The 16,128-nt window shown below is 28.0% G+C and overlaps 1 pseudogene; it reads left to right on the forward strand.

The window, feature by feature from the left end:
• LOC113371651 overlaps positions 1-16,128 on the forward strand; it is a 44,100-nt pseudogene that overhangs the window by 2,454 nt on the left and 25,518 nt on the right.

Below are 16,128 nucleotides of genomic sequence, written 5' to 3' on the forward strand. Positions count from 1 at the left end.
TGTAAGATTTTACACTGAAGATTAAGCATCACGGTCTCGAAACGTCTGTATATGTAGAATATATAAACAAACTTTTAGAATATAATAAAACAACAAACAAAATTATTTAGAATATATATATATATATATATATATATATATATATATATATTAATTGGGACATGATTTCATTTTTTTAAGATTTATTTTTGTGAGTACATTGGATGGAAAACTATCAGCCCTTGATACTCAAAATAATGGGAAATTGCAATGGAGTGTTTCAACAGGACCCGGACCAATGTTATCATCCAGCATTCATAGATTAGAGGTATAAAAAATTGAATATTTTGAGCAAATGTTAGAATTTTTTCTTTATATATATATATATATATATATATATATATATATATATATATTCTAAATAATTTTGTTTTCATTTAATAGTGCATAACTTTTATGGATATAAATAATTAAATTTGACAAAAATTTTAAATTTACTGTTCAAAAAACAAATATAATATAAATGAGTAATAATCAGCGAAAATAAAACTATGAATTTATCAGGATTTCATTTCTGGGGTTATAATGTCACTTTGCCGATTCAGTTCTGTATAAAAATGTTAATATTAGATACAGCCAGTGCTGGATTTACAGTAGGGGCAATCGGGGCTACTGCCCAGGGCGGCAAATTTTGGGTGGCGGCAAAATTTGGATAGTGAGAAAAAAATTCTATACAATATAATCAACTTTTTTTATTTCGATAACTAAAAACTTCTTAACCGATAACTAAAATTTATTATTTTGCCTTGCCTCCCTCTCCAAACGTAAATTATAAAATTGGTTAATAAGTTTTCAAATTTGGCAATTTGGCTAATATAAATATCCGTAAACAAGCTGAAAGTTTAACAAAATATGTTTTTCAGTTCTCGAGCCCTCTTAAAATGACGAATTTGTGCACTTCCAAGCTTATAGCGTCGAAAAAAAATTTAAACTAGTGACTCATGGCATTGTGCCTTAAGACAAATTACTGAAACATCCCGTACTGAAAATTACATTTTATAAAGAGCTTTAAAATTTTTTGAAAAATGAAAAAAAAGACTTTTAAAGCACATTTTTCGTATTTTGAAATTTTTCGAAAATTGAAAATTGATGAACTTTTTGCAAAGCAGTCGCGCTGCGTAGCTGTTTCAGAGAAGAAATATCGAAACTCAATTACCAGTTTTCATAATTGCCTGTGCCAAAAGCTAATTAGCACGCCTCCCCATCAATATAAATCTAATATTTTTTAATTATTCAAGTCGATTTAGAGAATACGGATCAACCGATTTAATTGATTCAATTCCTATTGATAAGGAGACGTGCGATTAGTTATTGGCCAAGGCAGGTCCAACTGTTTTGAAGATACGGGACAAAATGCCAAAAATGATAATTCAGTTTTTGAGAAAAAATGCGTCCAATATCATTCAAAAAAAATTACAGAGAAAATAACTGCTTAATGATCCAATAAAAAAATTTGAAACATTTGGCGGACAAAAGTTATCAAAAGACATATGCACATTAAATTATCAGTTATTTTAAAGATTATATAATAATAAGTATACATTTTGTTTACATTTATATAATTTCTGAAACATTGTTTATCCGTTAGACTGCGACGCGGCGCTTATGCGCTTCTATATTTTGTCCTTACGCGGCTGAAGCAGCGCGATTGCTTTAAAAAAAAGTTTGAAAGTTCGTAAAATTTCAGGGATGGGGCGGCATTTTTGTCAGTGCCCCGGGGCGCCAAATTTCCAAATCCGGCCCTGGATACAGCATTTTAAAATGAATTATTGTTCCACTTTTTAATCAAGTATTTTTTTTATATTTGCTTCTGAAATGCAATGACTATGTGGAAATGATGACTATATATAATAAATACTCTGTTCGAATAAATGCTCATGACTTTTTATTTGCCAAAGCAGCAAATTTTATTTAATATTTGTTTATGAATATTAAGCTTTATATTACTTAGTACATGTTTATGAATAGACTTTTATAAAATATATATTTTTCTCCAAATTGACAAAAAGGTCAATGTTTTGTAACCTATTATTTTATTTATAATTATTAATAATTATTTTACTAATAATAAGCTATTTATTTTATTTCTAATATGCTAATAAAATGTAACGTTAATGTTTTGCTTCTTATTTTCTTTATGCAGCTAACTAACAATGGGCAATGGGTGCGTATGATTCCATCATTGAGTGGGGGGCTGTACAAATTTGATGGCGATAGTATAGTACCAGTTCCTGTGACTGCTGATAGTTTGCTAAGTTCCTCATATAGATACTCTGATGATTTAGTCATAGCAGGTAAATAATTAATAATTAATACAAAAAAATTAATAAAAAAAAAATATACAGTAGAATCCGCTTAGTATGACATCGAAGGGACGCCGAAATCTCGTCATACTAACCGGTCGTCATTAAAAGCGTACTGAAGAAAAACTTTTTAATATGCAAATATGTTACATGTTTCAGTAATTTAAAAGAAAAGCCTATACAAACGTTTTAATTAAAAATAAAAATGACACATTAAAATTTAATAAAAAAAAAATTGACATAGGATAGGGCGGGGGCATAACGGTCCAATTTGACTTACGGTAATTATACTGTCTAAACCCAATGAACAACACATCACATACATCAAAGAAGCATCTATCGAACTATGTTCAGAAAAACTTACATACATACGTAATACGTACATAATTCCTAATTATATAAATATTATATTTTTTACTATTTTTTAAACATTTGGTATCTGACCCATTTTACTTCACATACGGAGTAAAGTGAAACAACCAGGGGGCAACCAGATGCAATTTCTTCTATTAAATTTTAAAGGCATTCTACGCTACATTATTGGACCATAACAATTTATTCAATTAATCTCTTGTAAAATTGTTTTTTTTTTAAACTTTACTATTTTATTGCTTACACCTTTGCCAAAGTAAAGGTTCAGCTGGTCCTTTTTATCGCAGTCATGTGCTGCTTATCTTCTGATAGCAAAGTTATAAAAATAAAGGTGATGGCTGGTTATGAATTTATACATTTTTCGCTCTCTACTATCAAATATAATTATTAAAAAAATCTAATTTATTTGTTTATGAGATATCCGTGGTGGGCCATTAATAATTAATAAAAAGTAATCAGTAATTTTTGACTGATTTCTTTACATAATTTTATTTATCATGTAAAATCATGTCGGTTATTATAATTGAACATATTTTTTTGCAAAAATGGGTCATTATAAGCGACATGTCAATGTAAGCGATGTCAATATATCCGACCAGACAGCTGTTTTTTTAAGGAATTTTATATGGAAACCAAATTCCTAGTGCAATTACGTCATATTAAGCGGTTGTCAATATATCCGGCGTCATACTAATCGGATTCTACTGTATTTATAAAAAACTTGCTGCTTCAGTGCTTATTATCATAGTTCAAGTACATTATTATTTAAATACTGAAATTAACAAAGAGAGTTGTTGCAACACCAATGTTGTGTAATAATTACTTGAGGATTAAGTGTTTAAACTAATGATACTGTAAATCCATTGGAATTTATAACTATTTTCATTAGATCGGGAAAAAATATAGAGGGACCGATAGTTAATAAAAAGCAATAAGATCTTTTGCTTAAAAATTTTAGTATTACAATACAAAAAATATGATAATTAATTTAATCAATGTTATAGCTATCAACTAAATCTGTTATGAGATACATGTATCAAGAAATACGTTATCAATAGATTTCTTACTTTAACTTTCTGAATCAAGTTGGAAATTATTTTAACCATTGTCTTTGTGCATTTAATCACCCTTAAATCACAGAACCAAATGACGAATTAATTATTATTCAATGCTTATTTTATTATAATTTGTACATCTTAAGTAATGTATGTATACTTTGTAAACAATAATACTTGTTTGTAGGCTGTTTTCTCATTCTTATTGTCTTTGCAAGCTTTTTGATTTTACTGAAAATATATTTTATAGTGTTATATTGTAAAAATCTTAGTATCAATCAATCCTACCAAAATATGAAAAGTACTTTAAAAAAACTTCTCATGATCATATTAGCAGTATATCATATACATGCATACCATAAACTACATATTTATAATAATTTATATAATTAATTTGTGTATTTTTATTACAGGTGGGAGAGAAACTAGATCTTATGGAGTTTCTAGAAAAACGGGGAATATTCTCTATGAATGTACAATGCAAGTTGTTCAAATTTAACATTAACATCTGAAGATGATGATTCGAATAATCATAATGAAATGTAATATGACAAACTATAATACTTCTTCTGTGAATTTTACTATTGAGTTTCAAATGAATAATTTCAGGTTCTTATATTGCAAAGAATTACACAAACTGTGAGGGCTGTGGGACCCACGTTCCGGACTGAACGATGGAATTTTAGCGTGGCGCAGCATGATTTGGAAATTGTATCTCCCACTCAGTGTATTGGGAATGTTAAAAGCCATGATATAGTCCCTGTTGATATTGAATATAAAGTTATTGTACCGAAGGACTCTATGTGCAGTCAGTCGAGATATCCCAGCAATGTCTTTGGAAACATAAGGTAAGATTATTGTTATTTGACTCATTATGCATTGGTATCGTTTATTCAATATTGAAACACATTGTTTAAAAATAGTGTCTCTAATTTGTCAGAAATAACATAAACTATAGAAACAGTTTTTTCATATCCGTTTTTTTTACAAATGACGTAGAAGTACACCACAATATAAAATATTAATGAAATTAACAAATCATGTTTTCAAAGAAAATTTTTTCTAGATTGCATAATCAAAGTAGAATCGTTATGAAATCAGAGGTTACATTTTGACAGCATATTTGAAATATAATAAAGTTAAAAAGGATTTTCCATCTATAGACTTAGAAAATATGTAAGATCTAGATTTGTCTTTGTAAAATTATAGAATGGTTTATATATAGAAATTCTCTGAAGATAGAATAAAATTGACTTTAGAAGTTTTGCTTATGTTTAATAAAATCTTATTTGTTTAAATGTTTGTGGTATATAAATGTGTTACCTAATTATTTATTCGATAAATTCGATAAAAGATTGCTTTTATTTAAAGAAATGAAAATAATGAATGGAGAAACATTTGAGTGAAACAATTATTATTCCCACTAGTGCCGTTATAGACTTGAATATATGAGAACATATATATCAGTCAAATAAAAAAAAAAATTTGGGAAAAGAGTTAGAATAAATAAAATAAATAAAATGTTAAATTAAAAACTTAATAAAATAAAAAAAAATTAGATGCATACTTGTTAATGTCAATTTTAGTTCTAAAACCAATTAAACTAAACCCCGAATTTATTCTATTCCGAACAATTTTAATTAATTAATTTCAAATACTTATTTATTTTTTGGTTGAATAAAATATGATTGCCAAAAGTTGAGGATGTCTATCGATTTGTTATTTAGAAGTGTCCTTTGTTTACTCACAAAATTTTCTGAAATAGAAAATACTCTCTCACTTACAACTGAACTAGGCTTAATCGATAAAGCGTGATATAATAATCTAATTCTTCAGATTCTAGGGCTAAAAACTCTTTTTTTATGTTTGAGTAAAGCAATTCACTCCTTCAACAAGAAGTCGCATTGATCTAAATTAATATAATAATCTAAATTAATATATACATTAGACAAAAGATAACACAGAACCTTTCTTGGAGCTATGACAGGCTGATATAATTCCAAATTTTATTGAACTGATATGATCCCAAGTATCAAAACGCTTGCTTCCATCTAGTATATTTGTCATTTTCCATTTATACAGTAAAACCGATTTTTTCCGCTAAAAGCCGGTTTTTGACTTTCTTAATTTTCGTCAAAAGGCCGGTTTTTTGACTTTCTTAATTTCTACTAAAAATTGCTGGCATTTGTAAAAAAAAAAAATAAAAGAAAAAAAATAGTAACATCTAAGACGATTTTATGTAACTGTGTATTTTAAATTATGAGCACATGAAATAATAAAAAAAATCTTTTCAAATCTCTAAATTATAGTCATTTTTTAAATCATTCACATTGATTCAATGATACAACTAGAACGAAACATAGAGTAGCTATTAATTTTATTAACGATTGATTTTTTTTATTTATTTTTTTTTTATTTAGCAATATATACATTTCATATATATCCATATCTCAGACAGGCAGGGTGCCTGGATAAGAGATTATGGGTTGCTTTATACGCTTTATATATGATTATTTTTTCTGAAAAATATATCTTATTCTTAATGACACAATATTTAAGTAAATTGATGACAAGGAGACAGGTAATATGAAATATTTAATTACTCTTTTACTTTATGAATTTTTTTTAAATATTTATGTGAAAATATTGTTTAATTAACTGAACAAATATGATTAATTTCAGTTTGATTCTCCAATAGTGAGTGCCTGGCGACAGCAACATCAATCTCTTCAGTCAGTAAATCTCTTCACGGGGCAACTTGGTCAAGCAACAGCATCCATCTCTCACCTTCATTATACGTAGGCATGCATAGAAACAATTGTTACATTCAAGAATCAGTAAAACTACAACAATTAATACCTAAGGTAGTTAAGTCTCAAGAGCTTTTGGGAATTCCTTGGAAACCATACCCAGCTAGTGGAAATGCATTAGCACTAATGGAAGATGATAATGTTATATTGATTTCTGATATCGGTGTAGAAGGAAAAACTACTGCATTGTCCGTTTTATATGGCACTGAATATGTAAATGGTAAATTAAATACTATCTATTCTATACTTATTTGAAAGATCAAACTTTATTCTTGGGATACAGTTTTATTTTCCCAATTTTATTGTTTTGCAGTTTTTTTTGCAATTTTAAACTGGTATTAAAAATTTCTTATTTCTAATAAAAAATGAGTATATTATATTTTACGTACCTTTTTTAATTATATAATTTTGTTTAAATAGCTTTTTTATTAAAAACTAGCTGTACCCGTTCACACTTTGCCGTGATTAAGTTTAAAATAAATAGTTGATAAAGATGTGTATTTGTTACATTTAGTTTAACGTTACTACTATCGGTTCAACAATTTACCTATTCACAATTTGTCTATGAATTTACCTAAACCTTGTCAATCAATCTATCATTTTACATATCCTCCAATTTACCTGTTCACCAGCTATCCAACAAATTACCTTTTCACCAACTTACCTCTACCTATTCACCCATCATTCAATTTACCTGTCTACCAATTTACCTATAGACCTGTTTATCAATACACGATTTTACCTGTCAAATAATTTACCTGCTTTCCAAATTACCTGTCATCCCGTTCTAAATGTCTACCAATTGACCTGTTCAATAATTTACATGTTGAACAATTAACCTGTTTATCAATTTGTCTACTAATTTACCTATCAACCTGTTTATCAATTTATCATTTTACCGGCCTACAAATTTACCTGTCATCCTGTTCTACATGTCTACCAATTAACCTGTCAACCTGTTTATTTGTCTACATATTTATCTATCTACCAGTTCTTCTCTCTACCATTTTACATATCCTCCAATTTACCTGTCCAACATTTACCCTTATAAATACCTAATTCACCTTATTTTATTTATCTACGCATTATAAAAAAATTAAAGCTCAAATTAATTCTAACGTTTTAGTTAGAAAACGTTTGTATGTGAAAAAGAAAAGATAAAGAAATAAGAAGATAAAGGAATGTTTAATATCAGTTTTTAAATGCTAATAATTTATAATGTATTCAAACTTCCTTGGTTTTAATAATCAAACAAATATTTCTTAGTGTTCAAAAAAATTTCACATCAACTCATAACTACTTTTGTTCAATTTAATAAAAAGAGATATTTATTGAAGGAAATGGATACTATTTATACACAACTCAAGACTTATCCAAATATAATTCTGGTCTATGTGATAAACAGAATATGAGTATAGATAGAAAATTACCAGATGAAGAAAATTCTGAAGAAGATGATGATGATAATTAATATATAGTTATTGTGTCGCTATGGTTTTGGTGGTATGTGTTTTCACATTGATTTTTTGTAGATATTGTAGATGTAGATTACATTAATAATTTTTAATTTTGATTGCTAATGAAGATTTAGTGAATTTATGCATTAATCAATGCAAGAGCTTACCTATGGTAATAAATTTCGCTAATATGTAATAATAGTTTTGTGACTTTGAAGTATTCTACACTCATAGATGTATAGCATACTGAACTAATATTAGATTTTCTATATTCCAATCTGCATCATATGATAATTTATATATTAATACACTGTATTTATAAAATAAGTATTTTTTTATAATATTTTTAGGAAAGAAGTTCTTGTTATCTCAATGACCTCAGCATTAGTATTGAACTTGCTGGTTACAAGGAGAACTAATCATGAATCAATTCATACTCCAGTAATAATGATTTTGAATGAAATTTGATCGAATAAGTATATATAGTATTGTTCAAATATTGTTGTTTCCAGAATGAGGATAAGCTAAGTAAAACTGCATTATTACTACCAGGGCCTGGACCTGAAGACAGACGTACTACAGGTCGAAGTGTGTCTGAATCCATGAGCACAACACCTTCCAATTATTCAGAAACTTCTTTTTCATCAAGATTTTTGGCTGATTTTGAACCGCTTGCTTGCTTAGGAAAAGGAGGTTTGGAATTGTTTTTGAGGCTAAAAACAAATTGATGATTGTAATTATGCTATAAAACGCATAACTTTGCCAACAGGTTATTATTAATATATATTACCATAATTCAATAAAATATTTGTGTGAAGTCAATTAACTTTAAGTTCAAATAATTTTTAGACATGAATCTCGAGAAAGGTGATGCGAGAAGTTAAAACTCTTGCTAAATTAGAGCATTCTAATATTGTTCGATATTTTCAAGCTTGGACAGAAACTCCTCCAGTTGGTTGGCAACAAGAAACTGACAAAGCAATGGCATTCAAGTAATTATATCTTATTATTATTTTCATCATGATCTAATTAAATATAATCTAAGAAAAAATATATTTTATAGTCAGTGTTTGATTACAAAAAACGACAATTATTTGATTACTATATTATTTATGTAAATAGTTTTTATGTATTGAATTAATTTTTTTTTTGAAGTTTTTGTGGTTAATTTATATAATGCAAATATATACCAAAATAGGTAACTAGTTAATTGCCAGTTTATTTAGGAAAAAAGTTGTACAATATTGTGAAAACAAAACAAATTAATATTGTGTCCATAACTTAAGTAAATAATAGTAAAAAAAATTTTTTTCTCATAATGCTGACTTGTCCACAATGGTTGTTGATATTTGTCCTTTACTAAGTAATTTGTCTATAGCATTCATTGTTTTCTTTTGCTTTTTATCTAATTTTTGCAATATTTAGAATGAGAATGTGAAGAAAAAAAACTTTTTTGATATGAATGTAATAACTTTATAATTTTATTAAATGATTTATTGTTAAAAATTATGATTTGCAGAGATGTTTTATCAGCTGCTGTTGACATTGAAACTCCTTCTCCGACTTACTCCAAACATGCTCCTGTATTCACAAGTACCAAAGCTTCTGTCAAAGATCACCTATTTTTAAAAGATCCTGTGAGGGATGAGGTTTTTGACTCACTCATATCTGATGTTAGTTCATATCAGCATAGCAAAATTTTGAAGACAAAGAGCTTAAATGATGATTGCTCTGATAGCTTCATTGTTTTCAAAAGTGACACGCAAGATGAAAGTATCAACAAAATAAATGGAAATAATAACTTTACTAAATATCCAAATACTGTTCCTGATATCCCAGATAATTTTACTTGTAGCTCAGATAAAAAGCGGTTATTAGGAGAAACTCAATCATTTTTAGGAAATAACAGCATATTAATTTCTAATGGAAATGATTATAAACAAAACACTAACACCAAGAAAACTCACAGACGTCCAATGTCTTTAGATTTGACTAATAATTTTAGGAAGGCAGATACCCTTCCAACTGTTTACTTATATATTCAAATGCAATTGTGTCAAAAGCAAAGTCTGAAAGAATGGCTTATATATAATAGACTCTCTGAAAGGCAAGATAAAATATTGCCAATTTTGAACAAATTGTTGATGCAGTAGAATATGTTCATCTACAAGGATTAATTCATAGGGACTTAAAGGTAATAATCACACTAAATAAATCATATATATATTATATATTATATTATATAATATATAATATATTGAATTGAATAAAACAGCCAATGCGTCGAATGTAAAAAATTTTATATGTATGTTAAAATTTTAATAATTTTGATGATGAGATATGTGAAAATCAGTCTTCAGGGCAATACATCAATTAAAAACTTATATGAAGTTATAACATTTTTATTGTTACCATACGTTTCGACACATTGTTTTGTGTCATCTTAAGTGGACTATGTAATTGTAGTAATCCTAATTATTTCATAATAATAATTGTTCACAATGCACAATAAAAACAATTCTTGTCATTTTAAATCAAACAATATATAAGTTTTAGAATGAGTTTTTTATTGGATAGTACATCTCGCAATTCCGTATTCCGATGCGTGAGTGAGTGAGGACTCTCAATTGATTCTCATAATATATATAAATATATATATATATATATATATATATATATATATATATATATATGATAGTTGTTCTTGAGCATCCAACCAATAATTAAAACGATTTTATTGTAGAAAATTGTTTTTATTTTAATATCATATGTGTCGGATCTTTTTTTATTGTAATATCATATGTTTTGTGTTTTTCTCTTTAATTTATTTGTATGCACTAAAGATGTGTCAAATCAGGACCTGAAGCGTATGGTATTACTATAAAAACATTTTTCTACAATAATTCGTTTTAATTATTGGATGTATGCCCAAGAACAATTTTATCATAGTATTTTACCATCTGAAAAAACCTCACGATATATATATATACTAGAAAGCCTGGTCGTTTTATAAAATGGTCAGTGTTTCATCTCTCATGAATATGTCAAAAAGTAATTTTATATATTAGGGGCACATTTGTATAGGTTCGATAAGTTACAAGTCCGTTGCAAGTTGAATGTCCGATTATTTAGACAGCCCAAAAAGACCTTTAAAATATAATATAAACTTTTAAATGCTAGGGCGGAGCTAATGCGCCCCTTCCCTTACGCTTATTTGGCAGAAAACCTGAAGCAGTTTCCTGATCCCTGATTAGTTTTTGGTGGGGATTGGCCAGAAGTTTTTCATAGTTGTTAAAATTGTTTATCTGTATAATAAATAAAACTTTAAAATTTGGTTGCTCGATGTTAATGATAACTGCATCTGTTCTGCAGAATAGACTAGTTCATACATATAATACAATAAGTTACATTATATTGAAATTTCAGTTCTAATTGAAAAATATACATTGTGATTTTCAGCCAAGTAACATATTTTTTTCTCTGGATGGTCAAATAAAAATTGGAGATTTTGGACTTGTTACAACCATGCAGAAAACACCTGCTGATCAGAGAACACCTTGTGAAATAGAATTATGCTCAGGTGTATGTGATAACATACTCAACAAGTTGGTATGTACTTCTAACAGAAAATGTATATAGTATTTATAAAACAGATTTATTTTAAATATGAATTAGTTAGATTATTATTCATAAAATAATTAGATATAAAGTGAATTGAAACATAACATAAGAAAAACAATTATACATAATTATTATTTATATGTTACATGAATTGAGAAATTTGATAGCAATATTACCATTATTTTGGAGCAATATTACCTAATAATTGTACAAATCATGCAATTTGTTTTTAAGGGACTCATTTGTACATGTCACCAGAGCAGCTTCAAGGACTTGCATATAATTATAAAGTTGACATTTATTCATTGGGCCTAATTTATTTTGAACTGTTGTATGAATTTGGTACTGAAATGGAGAGAATAAGTACTTTAAAGACTATAAGAAAGCTACAATTTCCACATGGATTTTCTGAAACATTCCATAAAGAGGTAAGTTTACAATATCAACATTAAATATTAAAAATTATATATTTATAGTTCTTGAATTGAAATAAGCGCATATATCTGTATATCTGAAAGAATGGTAATGTAAAGAATATTAATTTTTACGTAATACAAATATTGTAAACACCCATGTTTTGGAAACATATTGTAATGAGATTTTGTACATCTATTGTTTTCTGACATAAATACGATAAAGTCACACTTTTTTTGAAAATGACAACAAGTGTAACACCTATTCCTGGCAGTTATGCGTATTGTATACACTTATGAACAGAGCATACCTACATTATGGTAAAATTGGCCCATTAATATTTATAGAATACAAAACAGTAGATCTGCTGCGAAACTGAATTATGTTTCTAAAAAATATTTTCAATAGATTTCCATATATTTCCTATACCAAATTGAGAATTCAGTGAATAAAACAAAGGTGATCATACGTGTCCTGGATTTTTCCAAAAGCAATATTTGCCTCGGATTTAGATCTTTTGCCCCAGATTGTCCCAGGTTTTTGAAAAGTATGGGCTTCAATTGAATACATTAGAAAATGATGTATATTATGTTACAAGACAACAATTATACTTGTAATAAAACAATGTGTTCTGGATGAGAAAATTGCCAAATAAAAAATTCCAAAGGCGGGTTTAAAACATATAAACATAAAATATAAGCTACAATATAACATCATAGGTAAAAAAAGATTATAACATATAATCAAATATTTAAGTTCTTACTAGAAGTAAGAACTTAATTATGATTTCAAAAACAAAAGATTCATTTAAAGATACTGATATTTATTTTATTGTTAAATAGTTTTTCTTATTTTAAATCATACCTAAATTATTTAGCATAACCCCTTCTCCACCCGTAAACATAAAAATTCTCTTTGTGAAAGACAAAGAAGTGTAAAATAGTAGTGCTAAAGTGTGTGCTTTGCTCACATCTATTGATTTAAGATACCATATCCATACTCACTGATGAAAATTTAATGTTGAAACATATGGAATAATTGAAGATCAATTTTTCAATCTGTCTTCATCTTTCTTTTATTTGATGTGTTGCCTTAGAAGAACTTACTCATATATCTCAACATCAAATTTAACAAACATTGAGTAGAGCTTTGAACAAAGAATCAAATGGTAATAAAAAAAAACAAAAAGTTTTTTAAAACATTATTATTTGTTATCGGAGTTTCAGAACTAAATGCATCGAACTTCTTGACATCTGTCAAGAAACTGATACAAGAGAATGATTTTGATTAGAGATAAACAAACCAAAGTAACTTACTTACAAAAAATTAATGGATTTTTGCTTTAACATATTGTAAAGTTTTGTACAAGGAACAGAATTATGTAGAAAATAATAATATTATAATATATTATAACATTTTGAGAATTCTTATAAAATTAAGATCAAGATATGATGAAAACTCTAAATCTTTATTATAAATTATTTGATAAATATTAATAATTTCACCATTTATTCAATATACTTTGTAGTTTTCAGTTGCTAAGGTTAATGTTATCTCAAGAACCGGATAAAAGACCTACAACTTATGGGATTAAAGACCATTTGAGACCCTCAACAGACAGACAGTGCTCCAATGAGGAGTGGCATTTTCAACTACCTCCAAGACTTTGTCATAGTTCCAGTATGGAAATATGTAGCTAAGTGTCCAATAATTTTGAATGAATTCCTTTTAGTTCTTAATTAGTCTATAGTTTTAAGTGTAATTAATTGTTATATGAATTTTATGTGATATTGGTGATCTTAGGGCAGTATTTATGATTGAATGAAAGAAAAATGTTCATTGTTAAAAGTGAAATTATTAAAGAAATTTATGTATTTAGGATTGATAGGTTTAGTAAATTACACTAAAATTTGAATACTGTTTGGCCTTTTAATAATGATAACAGGAAATTTACTAGTTTGTATTTTTATACTCGATTTCATCTGTTATAGCATTTGATGCTATACTACAATGTTTTCCAACAATCGATCAAACTGTGATTGCGCAATAGTATTTTTGTAGTAAAATCATTCCATTACAAGTATATGTGTCTCAAATGCACAATTTAACGATTTTGTAATTAAATCACCTTATATCTGTAATATTTTAAGATGTTTGGTAAGACCATAGATAAATAAATATAATGGATTCATATATTTAAACTTTACAATTTGAAAATCTGTGGACTACAATTGATTCATAAAATACTAATAAGGTAAATGTACACTATTTCAAGATAGTACATTATTCCGGGAGTTTTTCATTTTGATTGCAAAATAAGAAAACGGTCAGTAAATAAGTAATGAACAAAGCACATATTAAAAAATATTGGTCCACAATTTTTTAACAAGTTTGAAATGAGTGAAAAATGTGGATGTTATGACGCGTTTTGATTAGAGTGAAAAACCATGGATAACAGTCCATGACTTTTTAACAAGATTAAAATGAGTGAATAGTGTGGATGTTTTGACACTTTTTGGACTATACGAACTGTAGTTCATGATTTTTTAAGATTGAAGTGAGTGAAAAATGTCGATGTTTTTGATAATAAACGCTTCCGGAAATTTGTCGACTAATATCTCAGGTAATTTTTTTGACCAATTTATGATGATTCTAGAAACATGTTTAAAATTGTAAATTCAAGATTTTTATTTTCTCGTCAGGAACTCGTCGAATTATTGTTAGATAACAGGATGCTTTTTTTCTTGGCCATTTCAGTTCCAATAGCAACTACCGAAAGAAATTTTTTAGAGACGGTCTATCAACGCTGGCACTATTGTCCCTAGAGGTACAAACTTTAGAAAAACTATAGCGATAATCACTCAATAACCAGTTTTTCGAAAATATTTCAGGAAATTTGCAGATTATAATAATTTTTGTTTAATTTTATGCATGTTTCATATTTTGTAAAAAATCTTTAGTCTTCTTAAGGGGGCCCCCAAACCAATTTGGATACGGGACCCCGCCAAGGCACGCTAAGCTTCTTTATATATGATGTGATATTCATACAGATATACAGTAGACCCTCGCTCTACGCGTTACTCTGGGTACCGGTTCCCCTACTACACGGAGTTAAAAATCCGACATCCCTCCGACTACACGGACTTCTTATTACGCGGTATTTTGGTACAGCCTATAAGTTCGTTGTGGTTGTGCAACCTATGAGTGATTCTAGTAACTTGATATCAAAAGGGTATAATGTAAGTTTTGTTATCGACTTTTATCTTTTAGGCATGCCTGATTATATAATAGCTGCCTAGGACACGTTTGAGCTGACTACTGCGTCGCGCCAATTTTTGAATAATATATTGTATAGATTTATTATATATTCACTTGTTTAAACTGCACCTTATTGCTAACAGTTTACTACATATGCGACAGCTGTCGCATCCATAATTCATTCGTATGCGTTTTTCAACAGCACATTCATTCATTCATTCGTATGCATTTTTCGATAGCACAAAATTTTTTCTCCAAAATTTTTTTACCCAAAATTTTTTTCGTAACATTTTTTTCCCAAACGGTTTTTCCCAAAATTTAATAAAATTGAATTGGGTGAAAAAATGTTTTGCAGAATTTTTTTTCCAAAAAATTTTTTTCCCCAAAATTTTTTTCCTCAAAATTTTTTCCAGAATTTTTTTTCCAAAAATTTCAAACTCAATAAATTTAATTAATTATTTATCTAAATATCTTAATTATTTGTACTTGTACACCGGGGTTCGAACTGACGATCCTCGAACTGTTATTCTGGCCTAAACCGTACCTTTACAACCTCGACCATTCGCTCACTCGAAATGGTATATTTTTAGGAAACATATCTTTCATTTAAAACGGTTAAAATAAGACTATATTTTTACAAATGAAGACCTTTGTGTATAACCAGTTGGCCGAGATCGTTAAGTTACCACTACGGTTGCTCGTTGTTTCTCGGTTCAAATCCCGAAGAGGGCATCAAAAATTAAATCCATAGTTTTTTCATAATTATCAAATATTAGTTCAAAATATTAAATTCAGGTGG

This window comes from Ctenocephalides felis, unplaced genomic scaffold (assembly GCF_003426905.1).
Source record: "Ctenocephalides felis isolate EL2017-DRISC unplaced genomic scaffold, ASM342690v1 CF-g0.4_SCAFFOLD_01492, whole genome shotgun sequence".
Taxonomy (NCBI): Eukaryota; Metazoa; Arthropoda; class Insecta; order Siphonaptera; family Pulicidae; genus Ctenocephalides; species Ctenocephalides felis.